This window comes from Pteropus alecto, unplaced genomic scaffold (genome assembly GCF_000325575.1).
Source record: "Pteropus alecto unplaced genomic scaffold, ASM32557v1 scaffold3, whole genome shotgun sequence".
Lineage (NCBI taxonomy): Eukaryota > Metazoa > Chordata > Mammalia > Chiroptera > Pteropodidae > Pteropus > Pteropus alecto.
In genome coordinates, this window is record NW_006442484.1 from 26,108,025 (window position 1) to 26,117,063 (window position 9,039).

Below are 9,039 nucleotides of genomic sequence, written 5' to 3' on the forward strand. Positions count from 1 at the left end.
CAGGAAATGTTGGAGGGACTTCTTTAAGAAGAAAAAATGTGTATCAAAAACAGGAATAAAGAATGGTAACAATTACATTCCTGTCAATAAGTACCTCAAATAGAAAAGAATTAAGTGCTCCAACTAAAAGATAGAGTGGATTAATGGAAAGGAAAACAAGACCCCTACATGTTGCCTATAAGGGACTCATTTCAGTTTAAAAGACACACAAGACTAAAAGGAAGAGGATGGACAAAGATATTGCTTTGATGGACCTAGAAAGTATTTAAGTCAGACAGAGAAAGATAAACACTATATGATTTCACTTATATGCGGAATCTAAAAAGAACAAACTAATCAAGACTCACAAATATAGTGGGCAATTTGGTGTAGGGCAGAGGGAAGGGGGGTTTGGGGGAGCTGGGAGATTGGGGTGAAGGGTTAAAGAAGTTCAAATTAGTCATGGCAGTGGAGAGCACAGCATAGGGAATGCAGTTAGCATTAATATGTTGGCTAGGTGGAGGGCTAGGGGAAAGAGGGAGCAATTGGGGGGATCATTTTATGAACTGTATAGATGTCTAACCAATGTACTCTATACTTGAAACTAATGAAAATAAATAAATTTTAAAAAAGAATATTACATACCTGATGCTATTTTAAAAAAGTAGAGAAAATATAGAACCTCTTTGTCTTTAGAACTGGCAGGAGTTTTGAACTCTGGCTTCATATGAGAATCACCTGAGTGTTTTTAAAAACTCGCCTCAGGTTAATTAATCATAATATCTGAGAAGTGGGACCTAGGCATGGTAATTTTTTAAAAGCTCTAGAATTTTTAATGTGCAGCTAGAGTTGAGAATCTGCTAGGGTAGTATTGTACTAGAATGGTATTTTCCCACTCTAGTCCAAGTAAATAGAAGTTTTAGGTGTGGAGACAGCATCAGTATTTCTGAAAAGCTCTCCAGTTGGTTCCAATGGGTAACCAACTCTGAGAATCACTGCATTAGGGCACCAAGGTTAGAGATTAAAAATACATGAATGGTGGTCGTTGAAGGAGTTTGCCTCCAAAACTCAGGAGGATGTCCCTTTACATCCTCCCTTTCTCTAACTTGACTTTGGCTCTTTTTGGTGTTGATGCTTAACCAGTTCCTATGATTCTCATTATAACTATCTTCATTTGTACCCAGACCCAAATATATTCTGTGTCATCACAAAATTGTAGATCTAAGCCAGCCCCACACAGCCCCATATCCAAGTTTGCTTTGAAACCCCAGACTGAACTAATCTTTGTTCTCCTTGGGCTCCCACTAAGCTGGGAAGGGAGATTAGACCATTATTATCTGTGATCTTGTGATCTTCATAAGAGTTTATTCTCTTGAATGAGCTCATGTTGGACAAGAAAGTCCCAATTCACTTTGACTAGGACTTGACCCACAATTGCAGTCGACCCTCAGTTTAAAAAGGAATTAGACACTATTAGATGAGCCACTGGTAGTTCAAGGTCAACATGCCCTCAACTGAACAAGTTTAATTCCTCAGTCTATATTCCTATCTCAGTGAGTAGCATTACTAGTCAAATATATGCCTAAGTTTAAACCTACCAGTGTCATCCTTACATCATAAAATTTGTTTTTTATAGGACATTGGATATACTTGCTAAACCTGAAAATTAATTAATTCATAAGTCTTATGAAATTTTAAACTCTTTGGAGTTTCTCTTGGTTAGAAAATCATCACATCAATCAGTTCCCAAAATCTATTAATTTTACCTCTTAATATTTGTTTCATCCTCTTTTCTCCATCTTGACCATAACTGACACAATTCAAGCCACCTCTCAACTAATGCATTAATTCCTATATTGTCTGCTAGTCTCTAGTTTCATTCCATGGGCTCCTTCCTCTTCTCTCCCCCAATCCATCAGACTCACTGCTGCCAAATAGGCCTATCCCAAATGAAAACGTGATCCTATTAACTTCCCTTCTCAAATTCTTTTAATGATGTTCTATAATCTGAAAATGAAAATTTTTGTGTGGCATGCAAAGCCATCATCATGTGATCCTTGTCTACTGCTCCTGCGTTATTCCTGTTACCATCCCTCTTTATACTTCAGCAATACTGAGCTGGTTGGTAGCTCACTGAATGGGTTGTATTCTCTCCTTCCATGTTTTTGCCCATGTGGTTACCCTGCCTGCATTAGTTCGCCTGCCATGCTATTCATCCTTCAGATCTCAGCTCAGCCTCTTCTCTCTGAAGCCTGCTCTGCCTTTTCCAGGCACCCTGAGACAGCTCCTTTGTTACTGTCACCATCTTGTTCTTTAATGTCCTTCCAACAAGGTATTGTCTTCATTCTGATTGCTAATTGCATTTGTCTTTAATCCCACTAGACTATATGCTTCTTGAGGGTATGGAAGAATGAGGCTTTGAACTACATTTGGGTTTGAATCTTTAGATGAACTCATTAAATAATTTGAGTCTGCTAAGAGAAAACTGGTGTTGTAACTAATAACAATTCCATAGTACATTTAGTACTGAATTAAATTAACACAAAGCTAGTGAGGTCGTTATAAATGATAAATCTAATTTCCTATGACAAATATGTTTTATAACGTAAGTTTCACCATTATGTTACCATTATTATTTCTTAAACAATGAAAAAGATCTTGTAACTAAATGAATTTGTGCATTTTAATCTGAAAAGTGCTCCTCTGTTTCAGCTTTGTCTATAGACCTAACCCACGGTCCCATGGTCATCTATTTCAAAATGACTTGATGAATCCTAAAGCCTCTTGACTCATTTATATAATGATGATACATATTTATTGAATATGTGTGGAGCACTAAGCTAAGGGCAAAGGATATGAAGGTGAAAAAAAAATGTTTTTTTTTTTCCTTCTGAGTTTAGAAAGTAGAGGTTTTCATAGATTTATCTCAATTAACCCTCATAACAGTCCTGAGGGACAGGCATTATCTCTACCTTATAAATGGGGACATTTCAGAACAGTGTTTGTCATCTCAAAAGTATCTTTAAAACCCTGGTGTTTTTCTAAATATAAAACATATAAGCCTCACTGTTTTGGAGGTTTTCTTGGGGTTTACAATTGTGTTTCTTAAACTTTAATGTACACACAAATCACCCCAGGATCTTGTTAAAATATAGATTCTGATTCAGTAGGTTTGGACTGGGGTCTGAAATTCTACATATCTTACCAAGCTCTGAAATACCATGTAATTGGTCTATGAAGTACACTTTGAAAAGCAAAAGTTTAGAACACATTATGTATAGAATTCCATTGTGTCAAGCATTGTAGTTACTGAATATTTTTTTTTTGTTTTGAAGGTGAGGGTCATCACTTCTTCTTTAAGTGTCTTTAAAAATGAAAGCAGAGGATTAAGTTCTCACATCCTCGATCTTCCTCAGCCTCCTGGGCCCAGTCAACACATGTGTCCACCATGGATCCTCTTCAGCTCTTCTACTCCACAACTATTCTTTCTTCAAAATACTATTCTGTTAATCAAATTATTTTCTCATATCTGCTAGTTTTGTTTCTTAATCTAGATTGTAAACTCTTTGAGGGCGAGAGCATCTTATTGATTTATTAACTGCTCCCCCCCGCAATACTGCTGTACACTTAACACCAGAGAATAATATGAGCAGAGGAATCTAGTGTGTCCCTAGGACTATACTCCATCATATAAATACATTTTCTCATTTAGTCTTTTGCAAAACTTGTAAAGTCCTTATCATTTTGCAGATACATAAATGGAAACTCAGAGGGTTTGTTACTTAAATTAATTTGCCACTAGTGGGGTCAGGATTTGCAATCCCTTATTTTTTATTTTTTACACCTACAGCACCTGGTCTTCCTAGGTGGTCTCCCATCCATGTACTAACCAGGCCCGACCCTGCTTAGCTTCTGAGATCAGATGGAATTGGGCTTGTTCAGGGTGGCGTGGCCATAGATGGGGTCAGGATTTAAACTCAGCTTTAATTCCACAATTATTAGGGAACAATCAGGAAAATTTTAGGAAAGGATTCTGATGTAATTATAGTTTATCTTCCAGTTATTTTCCAGTCAGACCAGTTTCCTGAACGGGGATACTTTCAGGTTAGGAATGTCATGAGCTTTACAAAGCTTTCTGAAGGGCTGGTGGCTCTGACAAGGCTGTTGTCTAATCCTCAACATAACTTCTTTATTTCATTTACTTCATTTCTGGCTTTCTTTTCTCTCATATTGAAGAAGACTGATGTGGTGATTGTATATTCATTCCACTGAAGTACTGGTTGGTATGGAGGTAGTTGTTTTATAATTTAACATGTTTTTGTGACTTTCGGCCTGTCTTATGTCAATTTCACTCATAAGAGGAAACGTACTTATGTCTAGATAGATTGCAATGCTTTCTGTTTTTACTGATGCTTACTTATCCACTATTTTCAAGTAAAATATATAAATTGATAAGTAAAATTTTAGCAGGACAAAATACCTGCTTTTTTTCTTCCCACTTTATTTTTCTGGAGGTTTATAAATAATGGGTGTCTGAGGAGTGGCTCAGGCTTTCTATAGATGTTTTTCTAGCATCTTCCACTCTTGTAGGCCTCTTATTATGTGCTTTTTTCAGTGAAGACCAATAACAAGAATTTTGCTTGTCCAATGGGAGTTAATCTGTGTGAAAATACTCAGACTTCATTAGGTCTTTTCTGATAAATCTTCTAATCTCCAAACCAAAATGTTTCTTAAAATAGCTGTTATTCTGGAAGAATACTTTAGAGTGACACTGCTGCCGAGGGTAGCATTCATGGACGGTGATTCTAAGTGTCGGCTCTAGAGAAGACAGGTCGGGTCCACAGCTTATTATCTGAGTGAACCTGGACAGTTTACTTAATGTTTAAAGCCCTTTTTTCATCAGCAGTAACACAGGTGTGATAATAGCTATTATGAGGCTGAAATTAGATAATTTGGGTAAAGCACTGGGCTTTTAGAAAAAAGTCAGTTAATGTTAAATTTTATTATGTCACGTTTTTCTTGATCACCACTACCAGAAGTGAAATTCTGTAAGGGTACTGAAGTGCTACTTGGTTGGCTTAATTGTTAGCGAGTTCATTAAAAGAGATTTTTTGGAAAGCAGTGGTTAATATTTTAGAGTTGGTATCTGATTTATGATTATATCTGCATTTTTAAAAATTTTAGTGTCTGTTTTTAATATGAGCATAGTGGTTTCGGCATTATTTTTCCTCATGAGCAGTTATGTAATTATAGTCACAGAACCAACTTTATTGAATCCTGACTTTTGGAATGTTTTAGGGTTTGATGTTCTCTCTAGGGAGAGGATTTTGAATTGCTTAACCACTTTCTTTTTGAGCTTCTCATCCACAGATTAAAAGAAACTAGGACTATACCAACATGAAAGGGGCTAGGATAATGACACTATGTATAAGAAGCTGGCAATAACACTTGGTAGATTTTTATACTTTTCTTCCAAATAGATTTAAGATGTCTTATATTATACTATGTTTTCTTGGATGCTTAATAAATAACCACCTCAAGAAATTTATATCTTTTTAGCAAATATATTTTTTCTTGGAGCCAAGATTACACATATAGCACTTACGTTAAACTCTATTCTCTTTATGTGAATACTTAGACATTGAAGCATAGACCATTTATTCTTATGGGTCAGGACTCTGTAAAAATTAATGAGATGTGTCAGAAGAGTGCCTGTGGGGATGACAAAACTGATGGTGCTATTCCAGATGGAAGACAAGGCAAGTTCTGCCAGTGGGGGGCATTACTGGACTAGTTCAGTAGGAAAAGCTTCTCAGCTAGGGAGAGATCTTATTATGGTCTATCCATAAGAACAAACTCAGCACATTTTTAACTGTAAGCTGGGATAGCTAAAGATACAAGATTATGTTAACAGATATTTTTAGACCCTTTCTACATTGTTCCCAGCCCCTTTCGAAGGGGGTTCTGTTTTTAGGAATATCAACTACAAAATTTATATATAGAGAATGAAGGATTTGCTTTACCAAAGGAATTATTGTTCACTGAAATATTTTACATAGGATTCTTTTGAATCAAGACTCACAAGTCCAAGTGCTTACAGGTGTCAGGAGGGATATAAAAAAAAAGTAAAGTGGGCTAGATGGAGAACTAGAGAAATCAATCCACTGGCTAGAACTAATCTCTTAAATTTATTTACGCAAGTCTTTAGCTGCCGTTGTAAAAATAACAATGGACTCAGTCTGCAAATTTGAATTTTAGTCTGAGCTCTTCCACTTATTGGTTCTGTAACCTTGGACATCAATGTCTTCATCAACAAAACAGAGGGTTGAAATGATCTCTAAGATAAGTTCAGGCTTTCAGTGATTGAAGTTTATGGATACCAGTCACTTCAGCCCTCCATCCTGTAGAGTTCTAAGTCATAGAGTAGGGTCATGAGGAGCCAAAGGGAAACAAAATATCAGTTCTATTCAGAACTCTCTGACAATGGCTCTATTGGAGAGCACTGAAGGGCTTTCTACCTCTCTTGCCTAATGAAGACCTCAAGAATCATTCCCTTAGACTTATTCCTTCCCCTTACCTTCCTCCCTGTGCCCCCCGCCTCCCTCTCCCCCTCCCCCCCCTGCAAAAAAGACTAAAAGTAAAAAGATAAGGAGACCTTGTGTGGAGATTATAAGTACAAAGCCTATAAAACTTGAATAGAGGCAGGTAGAAGAAAGAGCCAGAATAAAGAAAATAAGCTTGAAGGATGATCTTTTATTCTTCGCCTTACCCAAAAGTAGAATGTTAGTCACATAATGCATGTCGGACTAATACTAGCCTCTTAAATTAGACACGATAGGGGCAATATTTTCAATAATAAATTGAAGAATTTGATGCCACCCTTCCTCCCCCTCCCCTCTCATTCACACACATACTACTCAGGATTCTTTGTTGCAGAAAATAGATTCCAGTCTACCTAGTTCAAGTACAAATGATTTAAGTGTGAAGATAGCTTAGAGAATTGTGAATCAGCTTCCAGGAATGATTTCAAAAGCCCCTGGACTGCTCAGGTTGGTGCTGCTCCTGCTCGATTAGGAAGATGCTACCAACCTGGCTGCCAGGTCCAGAACCTCATCCTTCCAGTAATTTACTATCAACAAGTTGCCAAATCAGAGTTACTCTGACAACTACCAGCTCCAGAACACACTTTCTTTGCCGTGGTTCATGTCAGTCTTGCACTTGACCTCTCTTTCCATGTAGCTTGCTGTGAAACAAGGTTGCGTGCCAGTGAGTGCACTGGATGGGTAGAACCTAGATCTTGCCCAGAACTCCAGCTACAAGAGAGTCTGAGAAATGGAGATTTCAGTTTTTCAACACCTAATGTTGTTAGAAGGCCATTGGAATGAGGATTGTATGAGTTGATCCATCATCCAGTAAATCCTGTTTGCTTACAGCCCTTCTGCCTGAGAAGGATACAGGAAGCATAACCCCACAGAAAGGCTAGGAGGAGCTGGTACTTGATGTGTTTAGCAAAGCAATAGGCTAGAAACCAGCCTGAGGAGTTTTAAAAATTTTTTAGCATGTTAAGAATCAAGACAAGAAGATACAGTTTCTCTCAAAGTCTGGAGAAGATTAAAGCCTATTAAAGCTTGGCCAAAATGCTTTCTGTCCAATACAGAAGAGAGTTATAGTAGAATGTCAGAGTGAGAGAAGGAGTGAGTCATAGAGAGGTAGAGAGAGGCACGTGTGAGAATTCTTATTTTTTTCTTCCACCATGAGAACCATCCAGATAATAGGAGGGAAACTAAGGACAGAAGGAGTCTTTGCCCCCTTCTTGATTAGGAATCTGGGATTCAGTTCCCTGGCGGGTTCCTCTACAACCCAGTAAACTCAGTGGAGCAGCATGGATAAACAGAGGTACTGCTGGAGTTAAGCATTTATAAGACGGCGAGTTTTTGTGTACTATGTATGCGAGAACCATAAATTCCAGTGGAAAGGACATGGAAGGTGGGTGAGTTGAATATCAGCAGATGTACCATGTCAACCAGGGTTATGGGGATGAGTGATCCTTCAGCAGAGCTGAGGGCTGACAACTCAGGCCATGGGATAGGACGGAAACTGTGGAGATATTCGGAGGGGTCCAAGTCAGACAGGCCCTCCTTCACAAATTCTTGTCTAACCATCTCTTCCTCCCCTATTATCACCTGGCGCTTCAAGTAGAATTATTTCTCTCTGTAAAGTTCCCATAGCCCACTGTGCATACTTCTGTTATGCTGCCTCATATGATATTGTATTTGTTTGCATATCTCTCTATTTCAGTAGATTGTAAACTCTCCAAGAGGTAAAGCTTTTAATATCAATATCCTTAGTTCTCTGCATATTTCCTTCTATATAGTAGGGACTCAATTAACATTTGTTTAATGCATTAAGACATATTCTTTATCCTTTGTGTTGTTATACTTGGCCTAATTGTGCCACAATTCATATTAGGTAATATTTTTAGGGAGAGATATGAAATATGATCAGGAACCTTATAATATGGGTATGGAATCTTGTAATTTTAGCTTCAAAACCAGTGATTAAGAGTGTAGAAGGGAAAGAATGGGAATCTGGAGGGACAAGAAAAATAGAAAAAAACTATATCTGGAGGAGATGTGATTTTCTTTTCCTTTTAACTACCTCAAACATTTTTAAAAGTGAGAAATGAAATTATTTTTATCATTTTTTAATTTAAATTATGTATATTACATAATATATGAAGGCATCTAATTTAATCTATATACAAAAAAAGCTAAAATTCATCTTGGCCGCAGTGGTAGACTGAATAATCGCCTCCCCAGAGATGTCTATATCCTTATCCTGGTTCTTTGGATAGTCACCTTTCATAGTAAAAGGATCTTGGAATGGGGATATAATCTTGGGTTATCTAGGTGGGCCCAAGGTAATAACAGGTTTTTATGGGAGGGAGACAGGAGGACCAAAGTCAGTGGCAGACGTGACGATGGAAGCAAGAGGCTAGTGTGATTCAAGGAAGGGGCCACAAACTAAGGCCTCTAGAAGCTGAAAAAGGCAAGGAAATAG

The 9,039-nt window shown here is 37.6% G+C and overlaps 1 pseudogene; it reads right to left on the bottom strand.

Annotated features, from left to right (window-relative positions):
- Positions 1-3,820: 3,820 nt before the first annotated feature.
- LOC112470568 lies at positions 3,821-3,939 on the bottom strand (annotated as a pseudogene).
- Between the last annotated feature and the right edge of the window lie 5,100 nt (positions 3,940-9,039).